This window comes from Neophocaena asiaeorientalis, unplaced genomic scaffold (assembly GCF_003031525.2).
Source record: "Neophocaena asiaeorientalis asiaeorientalis breed wild unplaced genomic scaffold, Neophocaena_asiaeorientalis_V1.1 scaffold88, whole genome shotgun sequence".
NCBI lineage: Eukaryota > Metazoa > Chordata > Mammalia > Artiodactyla > Phocoenidae > Neophocaena > Neophocaena asiaeorientalis.
This window is the reverse complement of record NW_020175683.1, coordinates 56,641-75,234: the sequence shown is the minus strand read 5'-3', so window position 1 is coordinate 75,234 and position 18,594 is coordinate 56,641. Positions and strand designations below refer to the sequence as shown.

The window sequence follows — 18,594 nt, the reverse complement described above, 5'->3', positions numbered from 1 at the left end:
GGGAATGCTTCATTTTACAAGTGGATTCACCACAGTATTATTTTAAACATTCATTTACAAGCTGTTTGGGCTAGAGAAAGAGAAATAAGTTACAATATTAGAAGGCAATGCATCAGAAATAAAGGGAAAGCAACTCTGAAATAACAACGTAAGCAACAGAGAAGATTTAATTTAGAAAAATACAACCTACGTACAACTTTTCAGAAAAATAATTCAAAACTTCCTTAATGACGATTTTAATTCATAAATAACACGACAATCCATCCAGCCATAAACAATAACTAGAGCACCCAAAATGCCCCTTGACATTGCTCACATCATGTCTCTGAGTCGTAAGAATGCTCCCCGCACCTGCATTACCAACCCTTGTGCTGTCCATCCAGTATTCTCCTTACACTTAAGATGCAATACACATATCATCTTCATTCCCTTAGTTTTTCCCTCTTCCCTCTATAAATCTTTAACAATGAGATGTAAAAAATACAGTGGTAACCAAAAATGAAGATAATTCACAGGTGTGGCATAGATGACTGGGAAGCTGGAAGAGAAGGGAAGCAGCACGTTGCAAAAGCAAGGGTGTAAGAAAAAGACTGTTTTACCTTTGTAAACTCAATGCAGTTGGGGGAGGGCTGGGAATAGCCAAAGACAAGGCTTAGGAAAGGTAGAACTCTTATTTCTGACTACTTCAACATTGTCTTATTAATTTTCCAATCTCTAGTGCCTAGCATACAACAATAGGTCAATAAATATTTACTGAATAAATTTGCTAGCTTGGAAAAAAATCACAAAAAGTAAAAAAAAAAAAACCTTCCAAATTCCAAAGGAAAAGTATTTCTTCAAACTGCTTTTTGCATGTCAATATTTGTAAAAAATAGAAGACTAAAAGACTAATGTAATTATTTCCAAGTTAATTCAAAAATACCACAACAGCTCAGATAACTGACTTTATTCATTAAACAGCTAAGATATTGAAATATGATTTATGTTGTATAACATTTTATTTTCTGATGAATTTCAAATATATGAAGCAACTTTTCTGAAGTGACTCATCTAAAACAAAATTTCTTCAACCATATGCAATGTTTTGTGGCACTCTGGGGTATGTCATGGACACCTTTGATGGCCTAATGAAGCCTATGGACGCCTCAGAATAATGTTTGTAAAGCACAAAATAAAATTCATGGGACTAAAATTAAAAAGGAAGAAAAAAAAAAGAATGTATATGATTCCAAAGAAAACCAATTACATTAAAATTCAGTCCTAACCACAGACCACAGTTCTAATCATGTACCCTTAGTTTACAAAAGAACTGCTGATAGAGGATATGGATTAACTTGGAAAAGCAAAGAACAAATACTTTTGCCTAAATATTCTATATATGTAGTATTCCTATTATTTAAAGAAAATAACTAGCCAAGATTAGGATATTAAATAGTTATTTAAAGTTTAAATAACCTCTGAAAATTTTATCTGTGGTAGAACGTTCCTTGTTACTATTGTGTGCATATACTGTAATGCAAAATTTTCTAAAATCGTTACATCTGTACAAAATTAATAATACACTAATGCTACATATGTATCATCACTAATTTGTAGCTATCTCTCCAAATATGACATAAATTAGCACACTTACTCCTTTAATCCAAGAGCTCATGAGCAACAGTAGGCTATACTGACAATCTTTTGAGCCCAAACACATCTAGCACACCCTGTGTTCAAAATACTTCCATGTGAAATATCTAAATTACCTTACTGTAGCGTGCCTTAGGGCTTATAATTAAGAAAAACCTTATAGTTAAAGCTGTCAAATACCAAGATCTGCTAAGTATTTTAGTAACTAAACATCCTTGTAGGATAGCTCAATCTACCACTTTATAGATTTCAAACATATTTTTGGAAAATTGTAGGGTAAAAAATGTCTTTTCTAGCATGATAGGTGAGTTCCAAACAGTACCAGCAGGGAAAATAACTGTGATTTTGACTTTTGAATGTGTACACTACCTTAAAACAGAATTTTCATCTTTAAACTCTTTGTCTTGCTAAAACAAACTCCTAAACCATGATCCCAAAATTGTATTTGATACTATACAGTTTAAAATAAACATGACACTAAATAATAGAAAAGATCTTGACCCACAGTACATACTAAAACCATAAGTTTTGTGATTTCTTTTTTTTAAGAAAAAGAAAACTAGGAGAAAAATGGTGCCCTTCCACCATTAAAATTGCTTTCCTTGTAAAAACTACTTTTTTGTATCTTCTAAAGAAAATAATATTAATGAATGACTATTGGTGCCAAGTTCCATGAACTATATGCAATCTACATACATTTATAAAAGGATTTTTTTAGTTACTAGGGAAAAGGAAAGATCTGTTCTTGGTTGCTTATTTTTCACACTGTAGTAAAAAATACACTACCAGTGAGTTGAGTTGAATAAATCACCATCATGATTTATCACCAGTAATCATGAACCTAAACAAATTGTCCAAAGAGCTCATTTTAAAAAAGTCTAAAATGTAAAATAAAAACAAAAACCTTGTTTTTTTCAGAACATAATTAACTCCTACCTACAGTGAGTTTGTCTATTTGGAATTATGACAATGGTAGATAAATCATATATTCTGATTTTGCAAAATAAGTTTCATTTGTTTTAGTTTCTCTTTACAAGATTAAGGATTTATGCCTAGACCATCATCATGGAACTGAAAAGACATAGAAAATTAAACTAACAAGAAGTGTTAACTTAGCCAAAAGTTCATTTCAATCAGAATTTTGTTAGCAATTTCTCCTCCTTTTAAATATTGAGAATTAGCAATGCTTTCCTTTAAAGAACAGAAAAGTGAATCAGACCCTAATCACAAAGACCCTGCTAAATTTAAACATCCCTCAGAAATAGCCTTGAAAACTCCTTGCAAAAAAATACATATTTTTTTCCAGATGAGAAAACATTTGGCAACTCTGCTATCTAACAAATAAAGCCTTGCAGTACATTTTGCAAGCATTAATCAGGCTTCGCATTGATAAAGAAAACCTTGTAGCAGGATAACAAAACCTCAGAGCACGCTCAGATTGCAGGCTTTAGAAACGGAGGGTATTACACCTGTGCAAGTACTTCCTGTTCTCCAACGATGTTTAAAAGTAGTTTGGTAAACGTCCCATAAGTCGCCATTTAGAAACTAAACATTAACTTTCTAAATTACCACCACCACCCAGAAACCACCAGCCCAAAGATTCTCACGAATCATCTCTTCTCCAAAGAGGGCAACATAACTACCAGGACCCCTTTCAAAAGCTGCTGCTCGGGAGAAGCAGTGGCTTGAAAAGTGAGGGGCAGGCGCCAGGTAAGCGTAATATTCATAATCGCAATGCAGTAAACGACCCAGCAGGATCCCAGGTTCTGCCCCTGGCCAGCCCTCAAACACAGCAGCAACTAACAACCACGACCCAGTAAGTACAGCACCTCCTCCCTTCGCGCGCGCCTCCAGCCTGGCCAAAGGCATCTCCGCCAGATCCCGGACGCGGCGGGAAGGAGGCGGGGAAGCTGCGTGACCTCGGGCGCTAGAACCCGGGCAAAGACCCCTGAGTCTGCCCCGAGGAGGGTGGGGTGGGGGAGGAGGTCGCGGGACTGCGAGGGGAGAGACGAGGCCTGGGACTGGAATGAGGGTCTCCGAGTCAGGCCCATGGGGGTAGCAGGTCGTCGGACCTCCATCCAGGGACTAGTTTTGGGGACTTACCTTGAGCTCTGCCCTTTTAGTGAGGGGAGCGTGCGGCTCAGGTAGAGAAAGACGGGCCTTCTACCTCCCGCTGGCCCAGCTCCGCCTCAAGCTGACAACAGGCTGACACACCAACAGCTGCCACCGTAACCGGGGCTCACCGAGAACTAGAGCAGAGGAGACTGCTCTCCGCCGCCCAAAGCGCGATCCTGCGCACGGAGCATGCGCACACGCCTCAACACTGCCAGTCAGGGCAGTGACACCTGCGATCAACAGGTCCTGGGAGCCCCGCCCCAATCCCCGCCTCGCCCCCGCCCCGCCTCCTCGGAGCGGGCCCCGCCTTCATGCTCAACGAGCTGGCCCCGCCCCCGCACGCGATTTCCCGGCTTTCGGGACCTGCCGAACTGTGTTCCCGCGGGGGTTCGTTGGGGCGCGCGATCCAGTTGACTTACTCGGAGGCGCAAGATCCCGCGAGAGCAGGAGTTTGACCATTTTTCCTAAGGCGGGAGCGGAGCGCTGTGGCTTAGCTGTTGGAGAAAGGTGGCTGCAGGTTGGTCTGTGTGGTGTAGAGGGGAGGAAGGGATAGCTCCTCAGGTGGAGGTGATTATTCCGATACTCTTGGTCGTTTGTTTATTCAGTATTTTCTAAGCTCAGGGACGCGGATCCACCAAGGACTGGGCTTTAAGTTAGGAGTTGTTACCTCAGAGAAAACCTGTACTGCCAGGCCTCGAAACCCTTGCGAATACTCAGTTCTCTTTAGCATCTGTTTGCAGTTAAATGACTTCCATTGGTATGAGTGTATATCCCCCAGCTGGTTGTTTCGTGACTATTAATAAATTGAAAGACTTAATAAACACGTTGACCCGGTTAATGGTTAATTGTGGTGAGAAAAATGTGTCTGCCTCCTTACTGTGCTTTCAACAGGTTTTAAGTTGCAAGCTAATGCTTGGGGAATGGGCTAAACTTTGTTTTAGAATAACTTGTTTCTTAGGAACAGTAGTAAATGAAAAACCCACTGTCTACAGATCCCTCTCAATAAGTAGTAAGGTTTTGGAACTCATGTCAAAGCTGTTGCAGATACAACATAGAGATTATAAAAACTGATTTAACTAAACTCGTAGGTAACTCTAAACGTTTATTTGAAGAAACAGAACGAAGAAACGTTTTAGGTCGGTATAAGCGAAGAGTACCTGGGACTGAATCAATGAGAATTTACTGAACATTTAATGTTCCCTTCACTGAATTGAGCACTCAAGAAAATAAAATGAAATTTCAGACATGGTTCTTGCCTTCAGGAAATTTAAAACGTTTGGAGCATGAGGGAAAAAATACTCTACATTTAAAAAATAGCACCATTAATTCTACCCTTGGTTTCCTTAGTGCCACTTTCTCCTGCTTCTGCAACTACCTCTTTGATGCACTTTAAATATTTTTCTTCTTATGTGTGCCCTCTGTGTTTCCAAACTATCCATTTTCTTTTGTTGTTAGTCCTCGTCTCCTTGAGCAATCTCTTCCCCCTGATGGACTTACCTACTAAGTATCCTGGGCACCATGGACTCCCAAATGTATATCTTCAGGTTAGACACTTTTAAGCAACAGCATCTTCGTTTGGATTTCATGTAGGTACTTAACTATGTCCCAAATTGACGTGGGCATCTTTACCATTCCCTATTCTTACTGCCATATCTCTTCCCAACCATCTGGAACCTAGCCTGCTTTCATTCCCTATTTCAGATAATAGCACCCAGTTGCCCAAGTCAAGAATCCATGGGTACCCCTCTATTACATTTCCTCTATCCTAATATCAAATTCTGTTGACTCATCTCCTTAAGGATCTCTCAAATCCACCTCTCTTTTTAATCTCCATTCTCACTATCTTAATCCATCAAGTAATCATCTCTCCTAACTCATCTCCCTTGACTATTGCAATAGCATCTAGTTATTTCCCACTCCAGTCCAACCTCCAGCCTATTAGTAGTTTTTCTAACATGAAAATATAATCATGATATTCCTCACCAAGATTTTTTCAGGGGCCCCCATCCTCTTCATGATCTAGCCCCAGACTGTTAATCTCATCTACCATTCTTGCCCATTTACTCCACACTAGCTGTACTGAACTCCTTGCACTTCTTTGATTCTACTAGGTTCTCTCAAGATCTTGTAGGTCTCAGTTGAGTACTTATTTCTTCCCTGGAACCTTTCATAACTTCCTGAGGCAGACTTGCCCTTCTTTCACCATTTCTGGACTTATTTATATTATAACAATTATGTTGTACTATATTTCTTTGCAAATGTAACTGACAGAGCACTCTTGAAAAATAATTTGGACTGTGGAAAATGAAGATTCATACAATCTCCCTTCCTCATTTTGAGATTATAGAAGAATGCCCTTCAGTTCACCTTGCTCAAGAATTTGACTAAAGGCTTCCCTGGTGGCACAGTGGTTAAAAATCCACCTGCCAATGCAGGGGACACGGGTTCGATCCCTGGTCCGGGAAGATCCCACATGCCGCAGAGCAACTAAGCCCGTGAGCCACAACTGCTGAGCCTGTGCTCTAGAGCCCACGAGCCACAACTACTGAGCCCACGTGCTGCAGCTACTGAAGCCTGCGCACCTAGAGCCCGTGCTCTGCAGCAAGAGAAGCCGCCACAGTGGGAAGCCTGTGCGCCACAACAAAGAGTAGCCCCCGCTCCCCACAACTAGAGAAAGCCCGTGCACAGCAATGAAGACCCAACGCAGCCAAAAATTAATGAATTAATTAAAAAAATTTTTGACTAAACCCTGACTGTACACTTTTTTAATCGTGTAATTTCAAACTTTCTACCAGTTCTTGGCATATTTAAGTACTGAGTTTTAAATGATAGACTTATAATAGGTCACAAGTTAAGCATCAAGAGGGCAGCCTGAAGCAAACATAGAAAAGAAGAAAATTGACAGTGCACTGCATTTTAGGGCAGGAGTTGCTCCTAGAAAACTTTGTAGTTAGAAATGTCACAACATAGGTTTTAAATGTATTGCCTCTGAGAATTACTGTTTGTCCTTGGGGGATATGTGTGTATGTTTGATTCAATAGTTATTTATTGGGTGGAACCAAATTAATAAAAATGTCTGCACCTCGCACTGGCTTGAGATCATGAAAGGGAGTAGAGTTGGAATGCCAAAGATCATCTTACACTGTTTGAATGAGGCCTACCCAAAGATTACATCATCAGCACCACCATACTTAAACGCCTCTTAACTATTATTCTGGAGTGATTATAACTCAGACTTTGGGAGATGTACCATCTTGAGGATATATTCACCCTGTCACTGATAAGTGGTAAGAGTAGCAATATTCTTTCCTGAGGAGCTGTGATCCAGTAGTTCCAGGAGGTAATCAACATCTAAAGGCATGGCAAAGCATGAATCAGCTGGGTGAGGTAAAGTGAAATACAGTATAGAGAAATAGCTGAATGGCTCCCTCAGGATTGGATATGAGGCAGACTCCTTTTTTCCTAAATGCATCAAGGAAATATTGACAAGTGTTATTTTCTTAGTAAGCTTCTAGAGAGCAGGGACCATATTTTTTCATTGTTGTATTTCCAGGCAATGAGCCTTAACTAATGTGTTCAGCGGATAGAGTGAAAAACTGGAAGTTTTGTTGATTTTTTAGAAAATAGAGACATCTATGTGGGCGAAAATTGTTGGGGAAAGCTTCTGTGGGAGATCAGATATGAGCTTCAGCTTGGAAGGTTCATAGGTAGGCATATTTGAAGGCACTGAGGAGGAAACATGTCTACTTCAAGAGCAAAGTTTTAGAAACAGGAATGAACAAGGCCAATGCAGGGCTATAATAGGAAGCCTTTATAAGTTCTTGAACAGGTTGTTTAGTTTGGAATTATATACAGAAGATTTGTAGAGGAAATTGTAGTTAGGAAAGAAGATGAGCTAAGCCAGTGCAATTCCAGAGAAATCTTCAGTCTGTGACTTGATGAGGCCAACCAGAAAAATCTAGTTACAGTCGACCACTTCCTCCTTGACTCACCTCCCAGTTTTTGTAACACCATCCTCTTTCATGGCTTTCCTCCAACCTCTTTGGTTGCTCCTTTTCATACTGTTTTTCTCTTACACTTTCCAGTCTACTTTTATCTTCTAAATGAAGATAAATAATGTTCCACAGTGCCTGGTCCTGAGATCTCATTTATCCTCATGGTTTTAAATCTATTTCCCACACAGGAGCCAAAGTAGCCTATTGTAAATGTCAACGTGTTACTCCCCAACTTAAAATTGTTCAATGGCTTACTATTTACATAAAATAAAATCCAAATTCTTGCCAAGGCCTGCAGACCCCTGAATGGACTAATGATCTATCCTTACTTCCCTAACAGCATCTTATGCTATTCAAGGATTTTACATTCTTTATTCCCTTTGCTTAGAACAGTGGCTCTCAACTGGGGATGATTTTTTTCTCCCAGGGGACATTTGGCAAGGGCCAGTACATTTCTGGTGGTCACAGTTAGGGTGGGGAAGGGGTGCCACTACTGGTATCCAGTTGGTTGAGGCCAGTGATGCTGCTAAACATCCCACAAAGGACAAGACAGTCCCCCACAATAAAGAATTGTATGGTCCAAAATGTCAATAGTGCCAAGGTTGAGAAACGCTGACCTATAGCACCTTCCCCTGAGTCTCCAAGTGGCTGACTCCTTTTCATCCTCTATACTTTAGTTTTAACTTCATCTTCTTGGAAAAGTCATCCTTGACCTAGAACTCCCTGCTTACCTCTATCACAGTGTTCTGTTTATTCATCTCATACCATTTTTCACAACATGTGATTATTTAGCTTATTTATTTGCTTATTTGTTTATTGTCTTCCTCACTATCTAGGAAGAAGATCCCATGAAACACCTCTCTCTTGATCATCATTCTTTCTGTAAAGTCTAATACAGTGGCACAGAGTAGGCATCAGTAAAGAGTTGTTCAACACCTGAATCTGTATCTACAATAAGTCACTGAATGGAAACTTAACAATAAGGCTTTCTTTTCTTCTTTTTCTTTTTTTCTGTCAAATTAAAATATAGTTACCAAGAGTGAAGACACCTGGAAAGAAGTTGTCGTCACTAAGAGTGTCTTCTGGAAGGCTGCTGGTCTGCGGTCAGTATTCAGATGTGTTCCATGAATACCCTTCCTTCCTAAGTAGCTTCTCACAATCAGAACCAGAAGTAGAGTCATATTATGGCCAAATTAACTCATGTCTGTGAGATGATAAAAATCTGGAAGGAAAAAAAGAAATAAGGGAGAATAGAACCAAAAATGAGGTAAAATTATAATATTTTTGATCAAGTAATGTCTAAGTTTAGAAGACTTAATTTTTAAATATATGCACATCTAAAAAAAGCCATTTCAAAGATGTATTTAGAAGTGCCTGGTTATTATACATTTCAGTTATTTCAATTAAGAAAATATGTATTGTGGACATACATTGCTTTGTCTTTTCCTGCTTTTAGTAATCCACACCACTAAACCACAGGATGGGCACAACTCCTTGTGGGGCATTTCACCATTTTCTGGCTCTGGTGATTGGTATATGGGTGATTCATGCTAATCAGCATTCTTTCCCAGGAGTTTTCAAATTAGAGCTTACAGGAAAGATCCCTTTTTTCTCTGATTGCAAAGCTATAAAACTGTGAGCTCAGAGGTCCTTGTGGCAGTGTGCCTTGTCATTTATAGTATCTGGTCTGAAAGAATAAGGCAGAGATGGGGAGAGTGGGGAGAGAGAGAGTCCCTGAAGTTTCTCTATCCTCTTATAAAATAGGTAATTCAGGAATTGAGTGTTCTCTGGACTCCTCAAAGCTCTGCAGCATGACATGTTGTTAAACATCAAAAGATCAAATTCAATATCCGTGGCATCTCAGCCAGTTCTTCATTAGGCAAAACTTAAATCTCAACCTTTCTAAGCCTCTTATATACTAGAGTCAACATTAGCTAGTTAACCACAGTTAGTAGTTTAGCCAATGACCTCCTTAATTTTTGCTGACTTATTGTCAGCTTAGGCAATTTCATTACCTTTGTTTGTTATTTCACTTTGAAACGTCCTAATTTTCTTATCTGTAAAATTGGGATGAGAAATAATGCTTATATATGATGTCTTTTGATGATGCCCCAGATATAAGCAATTGTAAAGTCTTATACTGTGTTACTATGGCCATTGGTGTTGTTATTATGATTACCAATACTGCTCTCATCAATGATAACATGATGCTATAAGAACCTATGTATTGTTTTTCTTGCCGTAATATGTATTTTATTCCATGTATTTTATTACAATCTCAAAGATACAGGAGGCTTTAGATTCCAACTGTCCAGCCTCCCACTCACTAAAGGATCATTCCTGCTGGTGGTTGTCAAATATAGTGACAGTGATAGAAAACCTGATGCTTTGTGGGGCATCCTGTTCCTTTTTAAGACCTTTTTAACTGTTAAGAAATTTTCATCACAGTGAGTTGAACTTCACCTTCTATTAATTTCTACACACTGGTCTTATTTTCTGTCCTTTATAGCAACAGAAATCTATATTCTCTTTTCTGTAAGATGCTATTGAACTTTGAAAACATCTTTTGTGTTTTCAAGGTAAAAGTACTCAGTTCTCTCAACAATTTTTTGAAGGCCTAGTAAATATTAAACTAATTCACTCATTCATTCATTCATTCATTACACTTCACCTTATCCTACAAAGATTTAAAGTAAATTCTAAAAAATAAAATAAAATGAATTCTAGTATATAACATAAAACAATGGTCAAATGTAAATAAGAAAAAGAATCAGAGCTATGGGAAATTAAAATACAAGTAGAATGTAAAGAATGAGAACTAAAGAACATAAATATGCCTGAGCCCATGGTTTAAATTTATTTGACTTTGATCTAAAATCAAAAGTGAAAAGGAGTCCAAAAAAAAAAAAAAAAAAAAAAAAAAAGTGAAAAATATATTTAAGGTATCAGTAACAGGAAGACATTTTTCTGTCATCATCTAAGATGCTTTTTCCTCTATGTGGGCCTTCATCTAAGGAGGCTCTTACCTATGTTCACTGACAGTGGACTCATCAACATGTCCCTGGAGAATGCAGTTAACAGTCTTCATAATCCATGAAACTGAATTCAGGATTCACTTTTGCTGTCAACTTCTGAAAAAATGTGGTGCCCAAAAATAAAAACAGGTTTTTGCAATTAGCTTGATTATGGTTTGGGGAAATTATTTCCTTTTTTGGTTCAGACACTGTTTTTATCAGGACAGTTTAAGTAAGATTGTTTTAACCTATTTTGTAACTATGTCACTTTGTTAGCCAATATAAGTTTATGTTCAAAATACTAAATTTTTTGTTCCATTATTTTGTTTTTATGAATTGGCATTAAGCTGAGTTTCACAAATTTTAATGCCATTAGTTTTTTTGGACACAAATGCTTATATTGCCTCAGAACACAAGCATCTTCATCATCTGTTTCGTTCATTTCTTTAAAACATCCTATTAGGTTTTAGCCCATATTTCTTAAAATTCACTATTCTTCCTCAGTTTTTATATTGCCAGAATTAATTATATCTTCTTTGTCTGCAGCTAAATCATTGAGGAAAATGTTGATGAAGGCTGGATTCCTGACATTCAGCTCCAGCTGTAGCCCACGTTAACCCTCATGGCAGCATTAAAATTGTTTAGAAAGCCAAGTAGAGACCGTGTTTAAGGGCAACACGGTATCATAAAAGAGCATGGCCTTTAGACTTGGAAAGACCTATGTTCAAATCCTGACTTTACCATTTATTGTTTGTGTGACCGTGAGCAGTTATTAACTACTCTAAAACGCAGTTTCCTCATCTGTACATAGCAAGGTGTCCTAGCTAATCCCTAACTGGGTTGCTGTTGACAGGATTAGTAGGATTGCCACCCCTGTGGGCATTTATTTGCATGTTTTTTTTTCTAGTAACCTTTTGTAATCTGAGAGAAAGAATGAAAGAAACAGATAGTGGAATTGCTTACGTTCAGAAGCAGCATAATATGATAGAAAGAATGGATGGAGAGTTATGGAACTCTTTTGCTCTCAAGGAGCTGAGCCTGTGGGAGGTCAGCTCACCTCTTTTAACCTCTTAATCCATAAAGGAAGGGATTGAGCCACGTGGTTCTAAACGCTGAAGATGTGAAATGGGGCCTTTTCCCAGTTGTTACTTAATTCCAAAATACACCACGAACTAAGTGTTTTATGCAAATTATATTATTTAACTTTTATTATTAATATCCTTATGTTAGAGACAGTGAAAGTGGGGTACCTAGTACAGTGTCTGACATATAGGAGGCACTCAATAAGCAAACTGAATGACTAAGTAAAGGAACTTATCAGTTAAGTATGACATCTGGTTACAGCCATGGAAATACAGTAGAGTAAGTAGGAATGAGGAAGGCAGTATGTGCCATACTAACAGATCCAGAATTAAAGGCCGAAAACATCTAGGTTTTGATTGAAAGCCTAGGATTCACTAGGATTTTTGTGCATTAGTATAATTTCTCTTTAATTTTTTTCAAAAACAAGTTTTATAACGTTTCGTTTATACAATTCTTTAGAATCTTAGAGATAAAGAGGATCTGAGAGATTAGTTTGCTAAAATCCCTCACTGTACAGATGATAACACTTAAGCTCGAGGAGGTAAAGTTACCTAGGCTCATGCTAGACACTGATAGAAGCAGGGCTAAAATTCAATTCCTAGTCACAGAATTTTCCTGGTGTGAAATATTTTCCCTGAAATATTCTAAAAGTTTCATAGGAGATAGTACTCTTTTGTTTCTTAAAGTGCAATCAGATTTCTTCTATATTCAAATACTGGTGATAAACATACTTGACACCTTTGTGCCCTTCTGAAAGACACGGGAAAGGGAACATAAGGAAGAAGTCAAGAGCACTTCACAGGAAAAGATGTTCTTTTTCTCAATTGTGATATCTGTGGTAGTACTCTGACTTTATGAACAACACTATGGCGTTTGGAATTTTACCAAACTTACTCTGTGACGTTGTGTGTGCGTGCACACACACACAACTGTGTATCTTAGACTGACTTGTTTTTGAGGTAGTTCTTCAAGAAATACAATAGTAAAATAACACCATATCTTTTGCTCATAGCGTATTGGCTAAAGCCATGAACCCAAAGGAAGTTGCCCTGGAGAGCAATTTTCTTTGTAAAGATGACAAAAATATTCAGGGCACCATTGTTTTCAAGTTGAACTTCCTTGTTGAAATTCACTTCACAGTCAAAGGAAAAAAAGGTTTACTTTTTAATACAGTAATAAAATTGTTGGAAAATATTCAGTGATAGAAATAATTCAAAGAAGTATAGGTAAAGGCAGAAATTTTAGAGTATTTAATTTCTTTATTTCTTAACTGTTAGTGCTCTTGAGTTTTTTAGTCTCTTATCTGTAAAACAAGCCCTCAAACTGAAATTGTGCTGGAGGAAAAAACAAACCAACTCTTGGCAAGTAATATCCCTGGAATGTGTGTTAATGCCATTTTGTACATTTTTAAATCAAGGTTTTCTGATTAAATTGTTTTCTCCAAGTTTTGTTCTGCTACTGTTTCAAATTCTTTTAATTCTGAATAACTCTTTATCAAATTAGTTATAATAGTTTTGATGTGATGGAGAAAAGCCATTCCACTTGCTATTAACAGTGCTGACATTTAAATTTTAAACAGCATTTAGTAGTAGGTACAACAGTAACTTTCAAACATTTTAGACTGCAACCTAGAATACGCAATATATTTTACATTGTGATCCAGTTTGCATGAACATATATATAAAGCAAAATCATATATATATATAAATATATATATATTTAAATATAATATAAATATATAAATATATATATATAAAATATATATATATTATATATATATATAAAAGCAAAATTATTCCTGAAATAATACTATTTCTATGAATGATATGCTCTGATGTTTTCTTTTCCTTTATTCTGTTTCATTTGAAAAGCTGCTGATCATAACCATCTAAGTTAATTTTTACACCACCTAACTGAACACAACTATAGGTTGAAAGACATGGACCAAGAGGTTTCTGGTGGAAGGAACAATGTTTACTCTTTTTTTTTTTTTAATACAGTATGGAAATTTACCCCCTTCCAGTTAGGAAAGAATATTCATTTTGGTTTGATATTGTCACATTAAAATTTTTTACTGATTAAAGTAAAACTTCTTGATATTGTAAAAAAAAAAGCCTTTACTTTCTGGTTCCACATTTTATTAACATTACCCCAATTCAGAGTTTTATTTCTCTGTGGCTAATAAATAAGGTATACAAATTATATAAGGCTATATTTATATAGATATAGATAAATATTAAATCATGTACAGTATGTTATGTCACCAGAAGGTGTGTGGTTTGTGCCCATCATCTGGATGATTGTGTTCTCCACTGAGATAGGAGAGATAATAAGTTAGTGGGAGGAATGTTAGATCAGAAGCAGGACTCTTGGGTTCTAATTTTAGACATGCAACGTGAGACTGATCCAGTTCCTTAACTTTTCTGATCTAAGTTTCTATTCTGTAAATGAGGGAATTGATCTAGAGTATTTCAAGATAGAGTCTAATTCTAAAGTGCTGTGATTCTAAGTAAATGGTTGTTTATTTAAACCAAAGAGAGTATTTCGTTACACTATTAACATAGTACTAGTGGGTTGTATTTGGTAAAATATAACTTTTTTGCTTATTCCTATTATATCTTAAATATTAATATCCTTTTGGTATGCTAACAAGAGGACACTTAAGTAAACATCAGGGTATGGATTTGTACATAGGCTAGTACATAGTAATGCATAGTCTAATACATTATGATAATTATGATCATTAACCATAATTAATACATTATACATATATGCATCTAAAAATATGATAATTTTTCTGCATTGCTATGTGTCTTAATCTGTTCAGGCTACTATAACAGAATACCATAGACTGGGTGGCTTAGAGACAACAGAAATTTATTTCCCATATTTCTATAAGCTGGGAAGTCCAAGAGCAAGGCACTGACAGATTGGTGTCTGGTGAGAGCCTGCTTCCTGATTCATATTTGGCTATGTTCTCTCTGTGTACTCACATGGGGGAAGGGGCAAGGGAGCTTTGTGGAGTCTCTTTTACTAATCCTATTCATGAGGACTACGCCCTTATCACTTAATCACCTCCTAAAGGCCCCACCTCCTAATATTATCACATGGAGGTTAGGATTTCACCATATTGATTTTAGGGGGGCCATGCACATTGTCTATAGTATTATGATAAGTTTAATGTGTTTTTAATAGATTTTGATGAGTTTGTGAGGAAACTTATTGTAATTAACCATAAACTATATCTACATCTCTTTCTATGCATCAGAAGTAAAGAATGTTTTTTGAATAAATGTGGTCCAAGTTTATGTTTGACTTTATGTTCCAAAATAGCAACTGAGCCTAGAGTGCTGTATGGCTCAGAAGACAGCCTTGCACAGGAGGCCTGGAACCTGAGGCAAATCAGTTGTGTTACAGAAACTTCATTAGCTCCAATTTTTCACATAGGTAGAAGTAAGGTAAAATAAATATTAGGAACTGAGTTTAAAATTAAGCTTAGGAAGTATTCCTTCTTTTTCAAGATAAGTTGGAAAAGAAGAAAAAGTTGTTTCAGGTTGATTGTATTTAAGTGAATTTTCCATTATGTTAGCATCAGCTCATAGAGGAATCACCTCCTTTCCATGCTTATGACTACCAGATGCCTAATTTCTTTAAGCAACATGGAAACCCACCAGAGAAGGGGACTTGGGGTGATTGTTTTTATTCATTGTACTCTAGAGATGACTGTGCGAAAACATTAGGATTCTGGGGCAACATACTTCCTGATTTGAAATATTCCAAACAGGTATTTAAATGAAAAGCCATTTTAGTTTAAAAAAAATGAAGGATTATGTAGCCATCTGTCCATAGGAACTCCTTTCTGATTGTATAATGTATTTTCTAAAAAGGTAGCATATACTGATCAAGGAAAATATCCACTATATCGATTTTTAAAAATTCTCAAGTGACCTACAAAATATGTGAATGCTCACAAGAAATAGTACTATTTTAGCAAGATCCTAAAAAGTCTCCCTTAATTGCAGTTTTGAGTCTGGAGAATAGAGCTGGCACAAGCTTATCCTAAAAAGTAGTCAGGCCAAATTAGTGTTTCTGATTATGTATGTATTTAATATACTCATTGCGCCAACATATATTAGCTCCAAATCAGGGTCAAATATATTTATCCCAAAGCAGTTCCAGTGTAACCTCTAATCTAACTTCATTCTAAATACCTTTGCTTTCTTACTGCGTGATAATTTTTTATTTTATTAATAATAATAGCTAACATGTATCAAGCATTTACAATGTATTTGGTAATATAATGTATAATATATAATTTTTAAGATAGATACTAGTATTATCCCCATAATTAAGATACATTTAACGAACTTTTATTGTTCTTTGCTATATACCAGGCACAGAGGATACAGTAGTTAATAAAAAAGCAAAGTCTCTACCCTCAGAGAACATTCATTCGAGTGGGCGAGATAAATAATAAAGGAATAAATACATACATTGTGTGTGGCGGCTACATCTTGTGGATCTTAACGTAGTTGTCTGAGGGCCCCAGTTCTACTCCCTCTGACCTCCATCACTGCATTCTTGCTGAGCCTGCCTTCCACAGTCTGCTCCCAGCCACTGAGGGACCATGACAGTGACCCTAGGGCAAACTCGTTTCTGGGAAACACCGGACCTCTCCTACAGGTGACTTGGGCTCACAGATCCTCCAACAGCCTTGCTGAATCTTCCCTAGACTGCTGGGCAGTCTAGAACATATCCATGCAGTCCCATCTGAGGTCCCTTGGGTCTCTCCCAGCCTTTCTTTGACTCTCCCCATTTTCTTTCATGTGGGCAATTTTCCTAATAAAATTTTTGCAAGGTTTAACCCCATCTTGGCATCTGCTCCTCAGAGGACCCAGACTAACACATTATGTTAGGAAGTAATAAGGGCTATAAAGGAAAAAAACACAATAAGGGGTTATAAGTGTGCTCTCTTAAGGGTGGTCAGGGAAGGTCTTAGGCAGAGGTGGCCTTTGAAACACATAAATAGTTGGAGAAAACTTCCAGAGTGAAGTAAATTGCTTGAGATTATATTACTAATTTGTGGTAGATTAGCAGATAGCTGGCACATTTAAATACAACTGCTTTAATATGCAATTTATAAGTGCGTGTTGATAAAGAAAATGTAATGAGAGTTATCTATTTTGGGTGACAATTCACATTAGACAATTGATATACATATAACAAAACTTCTTCAAAGGGGGTAAGGAAAATGCTCTAGAAACCACAGAATATCAGTTATTTCCTTTCGGCCTGCTCCATTCTGGCCTTCCTTTTTTCCCCCTGTTCTTTTAGATTTATTTTGCTAGTGCTGCAGCTTCTATACCAATTCTTCAATTAGTAATTGAACTTACCTTTTGTCCTTCTGACTCTTTCCAATTCTGTTTCCTGAGCTGTCTTCATCTCCTACACTGCCTAAGTTGTCATTGAAATGTGCTTCAAAATATTACACAATCCAGAATAATAAGCACATTGTTTTTGAAACTGAATTGTAACCTCTTAGAAATAATTTTCCCCCCTCTTTGCCCATACGTACCAAATCTTCCTATTGAAATCACATTATATTGAGAAGTCAGAGAAAATTTATATCCTGAGTTGAAATCTAGTTCTTTTATTTAAGGAATTCAAATAGGGACGTACCCTTTTATTTATCTAATAATACTTCAATGTGTAAGCCATTGAAATTCTTACACAATTTTACTTTTTTCTTAGTTCTGAAAAGTTTAACTTTTTTAAGCATTATAATTTTCTAAAAATCCTTTGATACATTTGTGAAGTGCTTTGATCAGTTAGTTAGTTTGGAATAGATTCCCCTTGCTTGTTCTTTTGGCAAAAGCCTGGAACTTTTCCACCTTTCATAGAAAGTGAGCTGCCCTTCTTCCTGCAGAATAGAGCAAGTGGAGGTTGAAAGTATTTTTCATAAGAAAAGGGGCATTCAGAGCAATACTTTCCTAAGCTTAATAAAAAGCAGTTGTGGCTGGGAAACTGCAATGATGTCATGTAAGTTTTATCTTGCATAAGCAGCAGAGTGAGGAAATTCCAGAATTAATAAGTCGGCTGGTACAGCTGTGCCCTGAGTTGGAAAGTTCAGGATGTTCTTTTCACACTCATGACTGGACATTCTGCTCCACTTTAGCCTTTGTGAGAATAATTTGCTCCCTCCATTTCCACGCTGCTAAAACATTTATAAATTGGTCTACTTAGAAAATGTAAAATTTTAAGTGGATAAATGGGCATTTTGACTAAAAATTATTGTCCATATTTGCCTTGATTTTGTAATAACTGATAATTAGTTATTTTAAGTTATCTAGTCCTTTCAAATATTGAGTTAAGAAATGAAAAATACCTGCCTTGAGAAATGATTGAAGGGAGTGGAGAGTTAAAAGCCAAGAATGAGGACTTCCCTGGTGGTCCAGTGGCTAAGACTCCTCACTCCCAAGGCAAGGGGGCCTGGGTTTGATCTCTGGTCAGGGAACTAGATCCCGCATGCTGCAACTAAAAGATCCTGTATGCTGCAACGAAGATCCGTGTACCACAGCTAAGACCTGATGCAGCCAAATAAATACATAAATATTAAAAAAAAAAAGCCAAGAATGATCTAACTATTGCTGTAGTTGTTAATGCAGACCTAGTGTTATCCAGAAAACAATTGGCCAGCTGATCATCAAGAAACTGGCTAAATAAAATAGGAGATAAAATTTTATGACCCAGAAGTC

The 18,594-nt window shown here is 37.0% G+C and overlaps 1 protein-coding gene and 1 long non-coding RNA gene across 2 annotated transcripts in view; one reads left to right on the top strand and one right to left on the bottom strand.

Moving 5' to 3' along the window:
• USP53 (ubiquitin specific peptidase 53) overlaps positions 1-3,935 on the bottom strand; it is a 60,327-nt gene extending 56,392 nt beyond the window's left edge. Inside the window, exon 1 of the mRNA XM_024731994.1 lies at positions 3,736-3,935. The gene's annotated coding sequence lies outside the window, so the exon portion shown is untranslated. The remainder of the gene's footprint in view (positions 1-3,735) is intronic.
• A 207-nt stretch (positions 3,936-4,142) lies between these two features.
• Positions 4,143-18,594, top strand: part of LOC112390919 (uncharacterized) — a 29,299-nt gene continuing 14,847 nt past the window's right edge. The window contains exons 1-2 of the long non-coding RNA XR_003001367.1: positions 4,143-4,264; positions 8,773-8,845. This is a non-coding gene — a long non-coding RNA (uncharacterized LOC112390919). The remainder of the gene's footprint in view (positions 4,265-8,772; positions 8,846-18,594) is intronic.